The following is a 17,406-nucleotide window of genomic DNA, read 5'->3' on the forward strand; positions in this document are numbered from 1 at the left end:
AAAAACCTAACACACAAAAAACCTAACACAAAAAATCTCTATGCTGAAAATTGCTTGTGTAGAACAATATGCATATATGGTAATTTATGTATTGGGCATCATTGAATAATTTGCTGAAAGTAAATTAGTTCATTGCCATCAAAAGTGGCCTGTGGTTGAAGATGGTCTAGACATTTTAAAATAATAGAAACAAGATGAATAGTCTCAAATTTTCCATTTTCCCATTTGCATGCAGCCTTTCCCCAGGGGGCTCAGGGCAGCTCTCAACAATGACGACCTACAGTCAATTGAGATCAATAAAATCATCAGTCCTAAAAATGGTTAACATTAAAAGACAGTCTCAGCGTTTCAGACAAGCTGCCTCTTTTGCTCTAGAGAGAGGAACTTCCATAGTGTGTGTCTAAGCGTTTAGCAGTTCTCCCTGCAAAATAACCAATTAAAAAAATCCTTTAAAAGGTTCCGATTTCTAAAATATTATATAAGCATACTTGAAAATTATGAGCAAAATTTCTTATTATTCGTTTGTTCCAGTCCATTGTGAACCACTTTTGATTCTTTTTTGCTGGTTCTCTTCCTGCATACCCCCTTTTGTGTTTCATGTTTGCTAAAATTCAGCAGGACACTTGTCGGCCCTGCAGAGGAACTGGTTGGCCATGATGTGAGGCAAGATGCCGGACCAGATAGACCACTGGTCTGACCCAGCAGGGCTCTTCTGATGTTCTTATCAGGGGAAGGCCTCGGCCTCTCTACCCTGTTCTGGGACCTCCAGAGAAACTGGCCACTGGGAGAGGTGGGATGCTGGACTGGATGGACCCTCCCTGGCCTGACCCAGCAGGGCTCTTCTCGAATTCTTATGTGTCCCTCTTGTTCTCTTCTCCCTGAGCCACAAACCTGATGCTTCCACGGAGGTGGTGGAGAATCTCCTATTTAAACAGAGGACAGATTTTAACCGGCATCTATTTATGCTGTAAATCGTCTCCACTGACCTGCCTTCTCGCTAAGGCTAAGGGGAACGGCAGTTTTCATGGCCTCCCGGGTTGAATTGGAAGGCTGAGAAAACTGCCATTTCCGTCAGCCTCCGCAATCCCATTACTTATGAGGCCGTGATGACAGTCGCTCTCCTGCCTGATGCCATAATCGGTGCCACCAACTGTGCAGAGGCAAATGCATTTTTTACACTGCGAGTGAAGTCGTCATGTTAGGATCAGCATCACCCAGAGCCGGGAAAGACCTCCAAGGGCCATCCCATCCAGCCCCCCCCCCCACCTTCTCAGGGACTTGAACCCCACACCCTCCTGAATGGTGCTCCTCCACTCTCCTCCTAAGAACTTCCAGCGAAGGAGACTCCACCCCCCTCTGAGGGAGAAAATCCCATCTATGAACAGCCCCCACCGTCAAAAAATGCTGCCTAATATTTAAGTGGAACCTCCTTTCCTGTCATTTGAACTCACGTCCTGACTTTCAAGAAGATCCCATCCAGTCAGGGAGCCAGTGCATTGGTTCCCCATAATCTGCAAGGACTTTATAAGCTCCTCCCAAAGGCCGAGTTTTGTCTTTGCCCCAGACTAATATAAGGGTTGCCAAGGCAGCAGGACCCACTGGGAACCTTCCAGTTGGTTCTCTGCTGCCCCTTGCGGTGAGCCAGTTGGTGCTGTTGACCAAAAGGTTCTCTGTGATAGGGTATCGTCCTACATGCCAAGGAGATTCCAACCAGTCAGGGAGCCCATGGGTTCCCCGTAATCTGCATGGACCTCGTCGACAAGTATTCTGGGCTTGATCTTTTCTCCTGCTGGGTTGCCAGACTTCTGTCGGGAGCCAGACTCAAGATGTTTCCTGTTCCCCATCTCGCCGGCTCCCTGGGCTCCACCGCCCAGCATCCCAACAAACAGGTCCCGCCCGGCCTCGTCCCCGAGCCTTGATCCTTGAGAACGCAGGATACAATTTCAAACATATCCTTTCCATGCCTGAGGCTGGAGCTGCTCTGTCCTGGCAGGGAATGACCGACTTTTGCCAAGACCGGTGCCAAAACTGCTTTTCCGTTTACTCCTTGGCCAAGGCGACTGCTCTACTGTATGTCAGAGGGATGCAGACTTTCCTCTGAAGAGGCCCATCAATCAATTTCTTTCGGAGGAGCTGGCTACCCGAAGTCAGCCGCAAGCCGGGGCTGCCAAACGGGCGGGAGATGCTCCAGGGGCGGCTAGGCCCAAGTCCTCTTGCCCACGAGGTTCGTGACGGGGAGAACGGCGCGAAACACAAGGTGTCCGGGTCAGACTCGGACATCTGGCGGGGCTAATTGCTTCGTCCGGAGGGTCACGGACTTGGACGAGAGATAAGCCCGTGTGGGTTTTCTGGGAGCCTCAAATAAACCCTTGGCCCGCCTCGAGCTTGTGATTTCTGCTCCGACATCTTTTTGGAGTGTTGTGTTCGGTTTGAGGAGGTTGTTTTGACATTTGGGAAAGAATGGAGAGGAGAGCCCATGTGCAAGCAGGCGGAAGGAGCTGCCAATCTTTAATTTAGAAGGTATGAGAGGAAAAAGGGATTGGCTGATTTATTTCTGGGTTGTTTGAGAGTATCAACTCCATATTCTGCGCCATACAGGGCTGTCAGGTCCGCCTGGCTAGCCAGAGGGAGGGAGTGGGGGGGAGTGAGGGTGAACTAACTGGGACCAGGAAGGGAAGAAGCCACAAATAAACTCGGCCTGTCTACGTCACTTGGAAGTGACATAGTCATGCTGGGGGGCAGCATTCTGGTGTGCGGGCAAAACCTCTATGGTAGAATTACCTTCTACCATAGAGTTTTGCCCCCAAACCAGAGTGCCATGCTCCCCTGCATCACTGATGTGCTGATGTCATTTCTGGGTGATGTGGGCATGTCACATGTTTTTCCGGCTTCTTGCCCATAGGTGGGAATCTCCCTGCTGCAGCGGGGAGCACCCAAAACTGGTAAACTCCTGTCTGTGCTGGGGGAGGGGGTGGCCTGGCATCCCTATAGCTACGTGCATTGCAAATTTAGCAATAATAAGGTCCCACTGGAAGCAAAATACTAGTAAATTACTCCTAACAGCAAACTACTACTGGTAGGAAACCTTAGCAGGAGTCATTACAAACAGGTATAGGATCCGGGAATGGGGGTGGGGTTGCCTGGACATTTTGAGGGTGGAGTCTGGGTAGGACAAGAACCTCAGTGGGCTATCAGGCCACAGAGTCTGACGCAGCCATTTTGTCCCAGGGAACTGAACTCTTTCGCCTGGAAATGAGCTGTAATTCCCGGGAATCCGCAGGCCCCACCTGGAGGCTGGCATCCCTCCTTTGGCAGCAGTTGCCTCCACAGCACAAGGATCTTTTCTGTGCAGTTGAAGGGAAGCGGAGGCCGCCATTTTGTGGCTGGCTCTGCCTCCTGTGGCAGCCATTTTGTGGCTGGCTCTGCCTCCTGTGGCAGCCATTTTGGCAGCCATTTTGTGGCTGTCTCTGCCTCCTGTGGCAGTCATTTTGTGGCTGTATCCGGCACGCTCAGTCACAATTCCAAAGACCCCCGCAGTCTCAGTTGGAAGCCCCCGAACTAACCTAAGGCTACATCGACTTCTGCGAGAAGCGTGAAAGACAAAAGAGGACCCGGGGCCTAAATTTCCAGGCCTGCCGGAGTCTGAAGTTCCATCGCAATGTTTTACTTTTACAAATTAAGTGCTTGACAGATTTGGGATCGGGGAATGATTCCGTTTTGGCTGGCACCTTCATGAAGAGACAAGTGCCCAGAACGTCAGGCTGCTAACTGAGGATGAAAATCCTCCTTGGAGACCCCCCCCCCTTCCGCAACGTTGGGCATTCAAACAGAAAGACTGACTTGTCCGCTGCCTCCGTCCTGGAGACGGAGCCGCGTGTTGGTGAGGTCTCTAGGTGGGAGCTTGTGTGTAAAGGAAAGGGGTCAACCTTTCCACCTTCCCAGTGTGGAAATCTACAGTTCACCGGGCGATGGTTGAGCATTGGGTTGTCAGCAGGAGAAAATGACACGTTCCTCTGTCGGGATGCCTGGAGATCTCGGTGATGAATGGGGCTCTTCTTGTTCTCATAGCTTCCTCCTCCTCCTCCTCCGAGAGGGGAAACAGGGAAGGCTCTCCAATGTACGCATCCCAGACGGACGCAGCCCCGGGAAAATAGCTTTGCCCTGCTCTTTGGCGCACGCTGCTCTTGGGAAGCACGTGAAGAACGAGAAACGTGTGAAGAATCGGGGCCGGCGAGGGAAATGGACTGGGGTCAGGCTGAGGGCTGGAACAAACGCCCAAACCAAAAGTGAGCAAGAACTGGGGCAAATTCAGTGGAAAAGCACAGGGAGTCCAGAGCAAACAGAAGCATTGGTCCAAATCCAGGCAAGCAAAACAGATTCAGGGATGTGGAGTACAAAAGAGGTCTAAGGAATTGCTCTAAGTATATTTTTCTGGCTAGTTTCTTTCGGTGGGGGGTCATTTGTCTTTGCAAAGCCCAGTGGCAACATCTCGTTGGCCGTTGGGGAAGGACTCGAAGGTCCTTGATGCACATTGTTGGCCAGGCTCTGTCTTTGGCCTATTTTAATGTCATATCAGCCTTTACCTATCGGTGCGGGGTTTTGGGAAAGTGGAAAGTGACAATGGAATATTCAATATTTTAAACACGGGGGTCAAACCATAAGCTCAGGATGATTCTTATAGATTGTTCCCCACAGACATTGGCGGTCTTAATGAAGGATTCGAACCATATTTCCTTCGTTAGTGAACTCTGATTCCACTGAGTAGCCGTGTTGGTCTGAAGCAGGAGAGCAAAGCTGGAGTCAAGGGGGGGGCACTTTGAAGACCACCAGAGTTTAATTCTGGGTAGAAGCTTTCGTGTGCATGCACACTGATTCAGAGACGTTGATTCGGGTGGGCAGCCGTGTTGGTCTGAAGCAGCAGCAGAAGAGGTTTGTCCAGGGGTGTCTTGAAGACCAACACAGTTTAATTCTCGGTAGAAGCTTTCCTGTGCATGCACAAAGTTCATACCTTGAATAAGACTTCATTGGTCAAAGGTGCCAGTGGACTCAAACTTTGTTCTCCAGAAAAATCTGTTCATCTCCTTCATTTATTACAGTCAGGTGATGCTTCCAGAAGGTCATTCTCCCCACACATTTGTGGAGTTATTGAAGGGTTGAATCCTTTAGGGTAGGGATAGTCAACCTGTGGTCCTCCAGGTGTTCATGGCCTACAATTCCCATGAGCCCCTGCCAGCAACGCTGCTTTAGGGATCTCTTTCGGAACCTCATTGCTCCAGGTATTAGTTGGATGATACTTCTAGATCATTGTTTTCCCCCAGATTTTTTGGGTGTGAATGGAGGATTAGCTCTGTATTTTCTTCCTTTGGGAACTCCTTGGACCTGCCTGTGATTTTGGTCAGTCAGTACCTGTTAGCACCAGTATTTCCCCCTCTATTTATTTATTTACAACCTACTTTTCCTGCCCCTGGAGAAGACTTGTGGAAGTCCCTTCTTTAGCAAAGCTGTGGAGCAAAGCCACAAAATCCTTCCTATCCATTCCTTCCTTCCTTCCTTCTTCTCTTATCAGGACATCTCATGAGCTTTCTGAGAAGGTGGAGAAACTGGCCGTGTCCTGTCAAAGCTTCGTCCCTCCGGGTGAGCGATGAAAGGCGTCGTTGTCTAAGCCCAGCAGAAGGAGATGTTTCAGCTTCATGGTGAGGTAATCAATTGCTCCATATCCTAGAAAAGGAAACGCGGACAGCCAACACTAACCGCAATATTCCACAAGTTCAGGTGTTCTCACGCTGACTCAGAGCTGAAGGGGTGGTGGGGAGAGACGGGTGAGCTTGGAAACGCGAGGTAGCACCTTCCGTTACCTCAAGAGCAGGTGTTGTGGCTCAGAGCGGAGGAAAACAACTCACAGGTGAGGGAGGAAGGAAAGGAAGGAAGGAAGAGGAGGAGGATAAGAAGAACTGTTTTTTGTGCCCCACTTTTCACTCCCTGAAGGAGTCCCAAAGCAGCTTAGAATTGCCTTCCCTTCCTCTGCCCACAATGGACATCCTGTGAGGGAGGTGGACCCGAGAGAGCTCTGAGAGAACTGCGGATGACCCAAGGCCACCCAACTGGCTGCATGTGGAGGATGAAGAAGAGTTGTTTTTTATACCCCAGTTTTCACTACTGGAAGGAGTCTTGAAGCAGCTTACAATCGACTTCCCTTCCTCTCCCCACCACAAACACCCTGTGAGGTAAGTGGGGATGAGAGAGCTCTGACAGAACTGCTCTGTGAGAACAGCTCTGGCAGGACTGCGACTGGCTCAAGGCCATCCAGCTGGTTGCACAAGAGCAAACCGTCCAGGCAGGTGGCCCCAAACGACATGGCATTTCCCCCTCCCTCTTTTCTTCTCTCGGCCACAGCATGCCTGATAACCCCCTGGAGCTGTGTCCAGCGAGGCCGTGGGCAGGCTCCCTCCTCTTTCTGAGCAGGAAGGAGAAGTGGAAGCGTCAGGTCTGAGCACCTCCTGTGAGACCATCCGTGGCTCCTCTCCCTTGCTCAGCTCCTGCCGGGCGAGAGACCGAGGGGAGGTGATAATCTCCTTGGAATGTGCTATCGCGCATGCATCTGGGAGGCAAGGTTTATTATGACCCAAGGACTGTTAGCGCTATCGAACACCCCTCAAGGAAAGAGACAGGAGCCGGACAGGCTGCTGAGAGGAAAGCCTCCTTCATCCGATGCACAGTTGAGGAGAAGGAAGCTTCATCGGGTTTACTACCTCGCAAACTCTTGCATTTCCCGCTTCTGAGATACATGCTAGATCGGGCTTACTCAAACAGGGTTTTGTGAAGCCCATGGCTAATAGCACCTGGTGGAATTCCCCGCCATGAATCTATCATGAATTTATGGGTTTAAACTTCAAGTACAACGATATAGGCTAGATATCAGGAAAAAAATTTTCACAGTGAGAGTAGTTCAGCAGTGGAATAGGCTGCCTAAGGAGGTGGTGAGCTCCCCCTCACTGGCAGTCTTCAAGCAAAGGTTGGATAGACACTTTTCTTGGATGCTTTAGGATGCTAGGGCTGATCCTGCGTTGAGCAGGGGGTTGGACTAGATGGCCTGTATGGCCCCTTCCAACTCTAGGATTCTATTCTATCTAATCTCCTTTTAAAGCGGTTTATTCCTGTGGCCACCACTACATCCTCTGGCAGCGAATTCCAGATTCAAATCACTCTTTGTGTATAGCAGTCGTTCTTCCTGTCCGTCCTGAACCTACTGGCCATCAGCTTCATCGGCAGCAGAGGAGAGGACCTGCAGTAATGGCTTTAAACCACATGCAGAATAGTACCAGCTAGATATCAGGAAAGGAAATTCACAGTCTGAGTAGTTCAGCCGTGGAAGGGGCTGCCTCAGGAGGTGGGGAGCTCCCTCTCTCTGGTGGTCTTCAAGCAGCAGCTCAACCAGGTATTTATCCTAGATGCTTGAGGCTGATCCTGCCTTGAGCAGCGGGTGGGACTAGATGGCCTCTAGGGACCCTTCTAACTTTCTATGATTCCAACAGTATCCTGGGAGTGAGCCCACTGAATACAGTGGGAGGAATTGCTTCCGCTTGTTCCCATATCCTGAGGACGCAGGCAGCAGAGTTGTGAGGCGCTGGGGAGAAGCGTGATCCACCACAGGTTCCCGACTCCTCCCTTGCCCCAAGGTAACTGCCATTCCAGAACACGGGTGCCTCCCCTCAGCGGAGAGTACCACATGTCCGGTTGGACCAGCCTGTTTTCCCACCTGCAAGAGCGAGCCGTTCACGATGACATTCCCAAACGGAGCCGAGGGAGGTCGTAAAAAACTTTTCTGCGGTCACCGATATGTTTTATTTTATGCAGGCGCTTAACGCAATATATATTTTATAAACGTGCTAATGTTCCGTAAATCACTCTGCGTGTAATTTGGCATGCGGGGGGCGTTGCAAGGCGCCGGAGATTTCCACACGTAACCACACAAGCGTGCAACCCGCACCCCCCCCCCGACACACCTGGGCTGTTCTGGGCAAAGTTGAGGGAGAGGAAGACTGTTGTTTGGGGTCATCTCTATGGGAGATGTCAAAACGCTGGTCAGATTTTAAATCAAGCAGTGCTTGGGTAGTATGACCCTGTTTGGCAGAGGGAAGGGTACCTGAGCGGTCATGGATTAGGGGTGCCATCCTCCAGGGGATTCCCTGGAATTACAGCTCATCTGCAGACTACAGAGATGGGTTCCCCTAAATGAACAACCATCATTTGTGATATAGGATTGGACAAGCCATTTAGATAATATGTGAAAATTGTAGAATGAAAAACAGTCCATAGGGCTTTCATGCTGTGCCATCCCTATCTAGAGGATTTACCAACGGAGTCCCTTCTACATCTAGAAATTTGTATTTTTCAAGTTCTAGGTTCGTGTTATATTGTCCAAACCTTTATGTTGCTGCACAGAGTGCTTTTTTTTTATGTTTCCACCCTGATTTTGTTGGAGGCATGTAGAAATAGAAGTTTATTTTGATCAATCCTGTATGTTTCTATGCCTGATCCCAGCCCCCTCTGGCCCCCGGGCTCTCTCCTCTGCCTGCACACCCCCACCTCCTGCATCGGTTTCTCGCTTGGCAGCAGAGGGCAGTGGTCCCTCGACAAAGCCTGCTGGCTCCCGCCCGCCCGCCCTTTCCCAGAGAGCCGCAGCGCTCAGCCTGGCTTCGCGACGCTGTCCGTCTGCAGGCTCCTGCAGGCTCCATTTGTCTTGGCGGCTGTTCCCTGACATGCTTTGGGAAGGGCCCGGAAAGGAAATGGGTGTGATCCTTCTCATCAAGCCACAAGCTTGTCCTCGCTCCCCCCCACCCCCAAGCAGGTCTGGGAGCACGTTGCCAGAAGAGCCCGCGCTACATCATCCCCGAACAGCCGCGCCAGATGTGGCACGGGGGACTTCCCTCCCCTCTTCTTGGAGGGAACAGGCCTCGCTCCGCTCCTTTCCCAGTTTCCATGGACTCACTTGCGGAAGGGGGGGGAGAAGGGCTGGTGTGGCCGCTCTTCTTGGGGACGGAAACGATTGTGATAAGCGGTTGTGTGGGCCTGCACACTCAGGGAGCAGTGGCCAGGAGTTGTGGGGCTGGGAACGAAGGATTTGGGGATCCCCCGGGGTTGCAGCTGATCTATAGAGATCGTGTGTCCCCCCTCCCGGAGGAAATGGATGCCTTGGAGGGGGGACTCTGGAATATTGGACTGCACTGAGGTTTAGGGATGTCAGCCTCCAGGTGGGACCTGGGGATCCCCTGAGGTTATAGTTCATCTCCCAACTGTAGAAATCAGTTCCCCTGGAGGATATTAATATTATTATTCTTATTATTTTAGACTGATATCCCGCCACTTTCCGAAGACTCGTAGCAGCTTACACATAACGCCCTCCCGCCAGATCCCCCTCTAAAACCTGGTTATGCCCAGGGCTCCCGGCCCCTGCAGCCACAAAAGAACGGCGGCCTAAAGACCCCCCTCGCTTGAGCAGACCTCCTTAGCTTTGGCTGCTGTGAAGGGCAGACTCCACAGCATTATACTCCGCTGAGGTCTCTCCTCACCCCAAATCCCGCCCACTCTTGGCTCCACCCCCAAAGTCTCCAGGACTGTCCCCAACCCAGAGGTGGCAACCCCAAGCCCACCATCAGCCTTGTCAGCTCCCCTCTCCCCAAAGGAGCTGTCAAATAAAGTCATTCACGGGCTATACACACACCGACACCTCCTGCCGCTGGCTCACAACTGGAATTTGACAGCCAGCCCCAGCAACTGACCTGCCGGCCCTTCCGCCGTCATGGAGTCTCTCTTGACAAGGAATGTGAGCGCAGCTCCGAGCAGCTCTGCTTCTCGTTCCACCCCGAGGCCTGGTATTCTCCGCCGGCAGAGGGGAAAAGAGGAGGGAGAGAAGCCCGAGGCTGGGGGGAGGCCCGGCTGACTGCAGGAAGGCGTGAAGGTGTGTGAGCAAAGGGGGGAGGAATGGCCAGGGTGATTTCCTCCATTTTTTGGGGGGTGGGAAGGAACCTGGGATAGGCAACAGGCCGGAAAGGAAAGGCTCATTTAGCCAGGAAACAGATGAGTGCAACATTTTACAGCCACTATGTAAGTGTGGGAACGGCTCCTCCTTCCTTTGGAGCGAGAAATTATATTATTGGCTTATCGGAATCTTGTTTTTTTTAAAAAGGAGAAAAGTGGAAAATGTTGTTGGGATGTTATCGGCAGTAAAACAACGAACGGAGGAGGTCTAGAAGCTGGGAAACTCTAGGGCAGGGGTAGTCAAACTACTGCCCTCCAGATGTCCATGGACTACAATTCCCAGGAGCCCCTGCCAGCAAACGCTGGCAGGGGGCTCCTGGGAATTGTAGTCCATGGACATCTGGAGGGCTGCAGTTTGACTACCCCTGCTCTAGGGCCTTGAGATCTGGCAAATGCAGAGCTGCCGACCTCTGAGCAGAACCTGGAGATCTGATAACCGAGATCAGTTCTCCCTGAAGAAAATGGCAGTTTTGGAAGGCGGAGTCTATGCTATTGTACCTTGCTGGTGTCGGCAGAATTTAAAATATGCAAAAGGGGGAGCACCAGGTGCTTAAAGAATAAAGTAGTTCTATTGTGAAGAGAAATCCATAGGTAAGGGATGACAGAGAGTGTGTGTCCTACCTGTCTAAGTGACTAACTATTCAGGAGGGAATCAAGCAGGAAGTGTGCTCAAAGGAGCAGGAAGGATAAAAAGAATATCATGTTGGCGGCATAATTAGAATAGGAACTTCTTGGAAGTTTTTCAAATACTCTCCTCCAGTGTCCTCTTTGGAGACTTCCTGGTCCTTCAAGTACACTTTCTCCCTTCTTGCCTCCAGAGCAACAGTTGAACAGACAGAATGACTGCCGACAACAGTTAGAATAGTTAGTTAGGTCTCTCTGTCCTCGTTCTATAAATAGTTGTTTCACTTCATGAAAAAATACTAATTTATTCTTTAAGCACCTGGTGCTTTGCCCTCTCTGCATATTTAAACTCTGCCAAATGGGTTATGGGCCCAGAGTGAGCATTCAGGCTACAAAACAATAGGTTGAAGGCAAAGGCTTACTGAAGGCAACTACCAATTTTGGTCACAGTCATGACTGATATTATGTTTTCCACATGTATGTGTCTGTGTGTGCTTGTTATGTGCCATCAATCTGCTGGTCTATAGGAGTGCCCGTTTGCCTCCAATGGTGTGTGTGACATACATCCCAGTGACTTCTTTTTATGGTGTACCTGTGAAGGAAAGGCCTCCCAAATATCCTGTTGTTAAAAGCCTTACTTAGGTCTTCCAAATTAGGATTGCTAGATCTGAGTTGGGAAACACCTGGAGACTTTAGATGTAGAGCCATTTTTCGGCAGTCAACTCAGAAGTGTAGCTGGAGTCAACCAGGCCCAGGGCCTTTTCAGGCTGGCCTCAACTCGGTGGAACGTATTGCTAATTGAGGCCCAGGCTCTGGCGGAACTTCCTCAGTTCTGCAGGGCCTGCAAACAGTGCTTTTCCACCAGGCATTTGGTTGAGGCCAGGACAAGCTAATACAACAAATAAAACCAATTTGTCTCCAGGCTATTCCCACCACTGAACAGGATACTAAGATACAGCAAGGGGGGGGGGAATGGATTGATAAACAGATAAAGAGTGGAGCACTATAAAGCCAGCATAGTGTAGCGCTTAACAATGGTGGCTTCTAACCTTGCGTGCCAGGTTTGATTCCCCGCTCTTCCAGCTGGGTGACCCTGGGCTCCTCAGGGCCTTGAGAGTGCTATTCCGACTGAGCAATAATATCAGGGCTCTCTTAGCCCACGGTCTGTTGTGGGGAGAGGACGAGAAGGCGATCACTAGCTGCAGGCAATGAAAAGCGGGGTATAAAAAACAATGCTGTTGCTTCTTTTATGGTTTTAACGGTGATTTTATAATATTATATAGGTTGTAAACTATCCGGCATAGTGCAGGGGGTTGGACTAGATGACCCAGGAGGTCCCTCCCAACTCTATGACTCCAGCTGCCAATCAACTTGGGTGGCGACGTTGACGTGGAAGTGACAGGCCACCAGGCGCTGGAGGGACCTGACCCCCCCTCGTTCCCAAGCGGCACCAGCAAAGGTGAGGAAAGCCACCGGGCCCTTGACAGACCACCGTTGAGAACGGACCTGTTTTTGCAGAGCGCAGGAAATGGCCTTGTGTGTCCGTCTCCCCCCCCCCCCTGCTCAATTCCGAAGCAGATGCTGGAATTGCACGCTCAGGTTGCGTTTTTTTTTTCTTCAAGCATAGTAATAATCACTTCATTATTATTAATCTCCATGGCAACAGAATGGAAATTAATCACATTCCTTCGGTATATATATTTTTAATCGCCATAGAAACAGAGGCCAGGAAACAAACAAGCCGTACCCACAAGGTCGGATTCCTAGAAATCATATACATATTATATCATTTCCGACCAACCAAACCCACGGTTACAAGCTGCCACCAATTATCCAGTAGCCCCTCGTTCTCTCTCTCTCGCTTTTTTAAAAAAAGGAATGTTTTCCAGCAAGATCAGATGGCGAAGTGCCGGGTCAGACCCGGCAGGGGGAAAGGAGCTCGTAGGGGGATGACTTAACGACTCGGAGGCGGGTGTGTGGACTGGGAACATTGGTTGTTTTGCTAAGGTGTTGTCCGGGAAGCGAGCTTAGGCCCAGTTCCTCGGACTGCATCGCCTGTCAGAAATCCCCCGCCCTTTCTCCTAGGTTTTGGGATTTTGCCACGTCATCCTAGTCTGCCCAGCGGCACTTGAGATTGTCAGAGGTGGTCCCACGGAGGAGAAATGCAGGCATGAATCGCTCATTGGCTCTGTGCAGGTGTGTGTGTGTGTGTGTGTGTGTGTGTGTGTGTGTGTGTGTGTGTGTGTTAAGATTTGCCAAGGGGTGGTCATGCTTGCTTTTCCTTTGAGAGGGGGAAAACAACAATGATATGGCATAGCGCAGAAATTGCTCTTGACCCTGGGAAACAGCTTGAGGCTGATCCTGCATTGAGCAGAGGGTTGGACTAGATGGCCTTTATGGACCCTTCCCACTGTAGGATTCTAGGCGTCTAGGAATCAGACCATCCATCCCTGAAGGTCAAGATGAGAATTCTCTGCCGGGACTGGCACCAGTTCTCCAGGGTATCAGGTGCAGGGCTTTTTTACATCACCGGTTTTTAAAAATTGGAGATGCCAAGGATTGAACCTAGGACCTTCTGCATGGTGAGGAGGAGGCCTGCCTGCCTGCCTGCCTCCCTCTTCAGCAGCTACTTTTACTAGAGGGCCAGTGTGTAGGGAACAGGGGAGCATTCAGGGAGGGCAGGAAATGTTTAAAAGGGGTTATTTATTTATTTTATGATCAGAGGCCGGTACCCTGGGCCCTATTACTCAGGTAATGCCCAATATCACATTTAAAATTATGCTCTGGGGACCAATTATTCAGGTAATGCCCAATATTAGACCCATCTTGGAATTCTGGGGCTGACAATTGGCAGCCAGAGGGATCGTGGAGGGGGCAGATCATGAGGTGACTCCGATTCAGGGAAAGGCCAAATACCTTCTGTCTGAATTGCAGCCTGATGCCAAAATGTGACCATCCCTCCCAAGCAGGGGAGAAAATAGCAGCCTTTTATCGAGTGCTCAACACATGCTCTGGACGGATATCGCAAGTGAGTGGCTCAGGCGTGTGGCTTCTCGCAAGGCCTTTCCGGGGCTCCGGGGAAGGGTTCCCTCGAGCGTTGGATTCTCTGCCCGCCTCTCTCCGAAAGCTGAGCACGTCCGTCCAGCCTGCTCAGCCCCATCACCAACACTTTGCACATTCTTGCAGAGCAGTGAGGGTGCCAACCGGGCGGATGCCGGGCCGAGGATGACGAATGCCGTGGACCACACAAACTCAGCCCAGAAACGAAAGCTGCGACTGCGTTGAAAATGAGGCATGACGGTCTGTGATGAGCCACTGACAGGCGTCACCCGAGCAAGACAGTAAAGGGGGAGTGCTGGCCAAGCGGGGTTGCCAAGCCGGGTGCAACCTTGACAGAGGCGGAAGGACTATAAGCAGAACCAGAGGACCGCAGGGGTCCATAAAGGCCATCTAGTCCCACCCCCTGCGTTTTATTTAAAAATCGAAGCACTCTAACTTATCTTCCAGGATTAAACACGTGGCCACATGAAGTTGTCATCTGTTGAATCGACCTTTCATCCACTGAAAGTTTTCCTGGCTTCTCAGACCAGCAGCAGCCATCCCAGCGGCCAAAATGGTCTTCCCCAGCCCCTCCTGCCTGGCCTTTCCGCTGGAGATGCCGGGGATTGAACCTGGGACCTTCTGTCTGGCAAGCAGAGGCTCTGCCACTGAGCCAGGGTCTCAGGCCAAGGTCTTTCCCAGCCCCTCCTGCCTGGCCTTTCTGCTGGAGATGCTGCCGGGGATTGAACCTGGGACCTTCTGCCTGCCAAGCAGAGGCTCTGCCACTGAGGCCTGATCACTCTCATGAGTCTTTGTTGCAAGGGGGAGGAAAGAAGAAGAAAGCCATCTGTGTTTCATGCAAGGAACTGGATAAATGTGAAGAGCTGGGCGGGCGCAACACGGTGGAGCATGAGGAACCCCTCCCGGTCACATCTGAATTGTGACCTAAGCATGCAGGTGCCCAGGACTGCATAACGAGGGTGACTCACTTGGCAAAGAAATGCTCTTCATAAATCACGAGGCCTGGGTCTGGGATGGGTGTCTGAGAAACCGCAGGAACGATCCCCAAGTAGAGCGGGTGTCGCCACGGCCCAGCAGATGCTCCGAACGGCAGGTGGACCAAAGCGACCGCCTTCGGCGTTCAGCACACGACGGGAACCTGGCCGGACGATTTCATTGACCCAGCAAATTCCTTACGGATGAGAGCGAAATTACGATGGGTTTGCTAGTGCCAGGAAAGGGGGGGAAACCACACAGGCGCACAATGGAGAAGCCAGCGGCGTCACACCACAGCTGAGCGAAAGAGGAAACTCGGCCTTGCTCGCACGAGAAAGGGAGAGCAAAATAGCGGGTGGGGCCAGAAGGAGAGAGGCGGAGCGGCAATTGTCTGAGAAAAAGCGTCCCATGTGCACACCTGAGTATCAAGGACTCTGGAGCAAAAAAGCCATGAATCGTTTGGAAAAAGCATGAGGGTCTTGTCCACGTGGGCAGGTCTGGTGTTCCGGACAAACCAGCACTTCTTATTGGGTTGTTTATTCTTTTATTTTTTAGACCAGGGGTAGTCAGGGGCTCGTGGGAATTGTAGTCCGTGGACATCTGGAGGGCCGCAGTTTGACTACCCCTGTTTTAGACGCTCAATTCCTAAGGTGTCTGACCTCCGGTTTTTGGCGGGAGAACTGACCTGTAGGTGGCAAAGATCACCTTGGAAGGTGAGCGCTATGGAGTGATGCCTCACTGAGGCCCCTCCGCTCCCAAACCTCATCGTCCTCAGCCTCCATCTCCCAAATCTCCAGGTGTTTCCCAACCTGGGACTGGTGCCTGTCATGCTCCCTCGGATGAGTATGGGGGTCTCTTCTTTCCCAAAGTTTGCACTTTGAGATTTTTCTCAATGGACATGCCAGAGACTGAAGTGGAGACCTTGCGTACCTGGACCTTGCTGGCTCCAGAACTGAAGCATGGGAAACGTACCGGGGGGAGGGAAGGCGGCAGGTGGACCCCGATCTTGTCAGATCTCTGAAGCTCAGCAGGGTTGTTACTTGGAAGGGAGACCACCTAAGAAGTCTGTGCAGAGGAAGTCCCCTCCCTTGTCTCAGAAGCCCCTTGCTGAGGTCACCAGGAGTCTTCAGTGGGGAAACCCCCAAGGAAGACTCTGCAGAGGAAGGCCATGGCCAACCATCTCTTCCTCTCCTTTGCATTGGAAGCCCATTTCCAGAGTACTGTTAGTCAGCTGTGCCTTTAAGTTATTTTGCACACTCAAAGGTACCAGGGTACCAGCTGGACGGTGGTCAAAATGAACTTGCTCTCTCTGGGAAATAAATCCAGGCTGTTGTTGAGCACTGATCACATTTGCGCCCTGATGCTATTTTTATGGTTAGAGACAGCCTTGTAATGCAACCACCTTAAAAAAAGAAAGAAGTCAGATGTTTCGGGAGGGGGGAGGGGAGGGGAGGGTGGCGACAAGGAAGGGGACGTGCCAAAACAAGTCAAAACGGGAGCCAGGGTGGAAACCCAAAAGCAAGGATTTCTGTATTGTTCAGCCCCAAACTAGAATCTACCTTAAAAAGTGAAGTTTCTGTAACCACGGGGTACGTGAGTGCACAACTCAGATATGTGGTGCAAAAACAAACACAAAGTTCAGCACCTTAAAGAGTCAAAAGTGAGGGATGTCACTAGTGCAGAACTGGTCATGGGGGAGATGAGGCATGCCAACCCCTGTGCTGTGCCAGCCTCACCCCGGAGCCCCACTCCACACCCATGACGCCCCATGCGATCCTCACCAGAGGTCTGCCCTCCGAAGGCCATGGCCGTCAATGGTTTTAGAGGGGCGTGGCTATATTTAGGTGTGCACTGAGGAGCTTGGGGCTTGGTCTGGCCTTCCCCCCCTCCCCCGCAAAATATGGCTCCGTCAGAGACCCCTCTCCGGCCCTCTGTGCTTGTGTGCATTTCGCTGTGCAAGATCTGACCCACAGTGGGAGGCTAGGAGATGATCCAGCACATTTCCTTGCTAATGAGGGATTATTGCCACAGCTGGTAAAAGTTTTCATTTGAAACACTATCCCAGAAGAAAGCAGGATTTTGCCAAAATAATTTCTCCCTCTCTTTCTGTAGGAAGTAATTCAACCCAGCACAATGCCCTGAATTCCAACAGCCTGGGAGACGATCCTCGTCCAAATAATGCACAGTGTTTATGATCTCCGTGACCCCCTTTTTGTGCAAATGAGATGTGTACAAATGACTTGCAGGGCTGAAGAGCAGAGTTCCTCAAACGCGGCCAGGATTTGTAATGTATTCCGTTGCATTGTGCATAGAAATCTGACACACCTACAGCTGTTTGGTGGATTTCTGTTGGTGTTAGCCTTCTGGGTATGTATGAGATATATAGAATCATAGAATGATATAATCCTAGAGTGGGAAGGGGCCATGCAGGCCATCCAGTCCCACCCCCTGCTCAGTGCAGGGTCAGCCTCAACCATCCAGGATAAGGATCTGTCCAGCCGCTGCTTGAAGACCACCAGTGAGGGGGAGCTCCCCACCTCCTGAGGCAGCCTATTCCACTGCTGAACTAGACTCACAGATCCTAGAGTGGGATGGGTCCATGGAGGCCAGAGGCCATCTAGTCCACCCCCTGCTCAATGCAGGATCAACCTGAAGCATCCAGGAGAAGGATCTGTCCAGCTGCTGCTTGAAGACCACCAGTGAGGGGAG

At 51.3% G+C, this 17,406-nt stretch overlaps 1 long non-coding RNA gene across 2 annotated transcripts in view; it reads left to right on the top strand.

Moving 5' to 3' along the window:
• The window catches only part of LOC143820808 (uncharacterized), a 69,750-nt gene extending 52,365 nt beyond the window's left edge, over nucleotides 1-17,385 (top strand). For both annotated transcript variants that reach the window (XR_013225528.1, XR_013225527.1), the window contains 3 exons: nucleotides 5,567-5,698; nucleotides 11,946-12,121; nucleotides 16,810-17,385. This is a non-coding gene — a long non-coding RNA (uncharacterized LOC143820808). The remainder of the gene's footprint in view (nucleotides 1-5,566; nucleotides 5,699-11,945; nucleotides 12,122-16,809) is intronic.
• Nucleotides 17,386-17,406: the final 21 nt, after the last annotated feature.

This window comes from Paroedura picta, chromosome 11 (genome assembly GCF_049243985.1).
Source record: "Paroedura picta isolate Pp20150507F chromosome 11, Ppicta_v3.0, whole genome shotgun sequence".
Classification (NCBI taxonomy): domain Eukaryota; kingdom Metazoa; phylum Chordata; class Lepidosauria; order Squamata; family Gekkonidae; genus Paroedura; species Paroedura picta.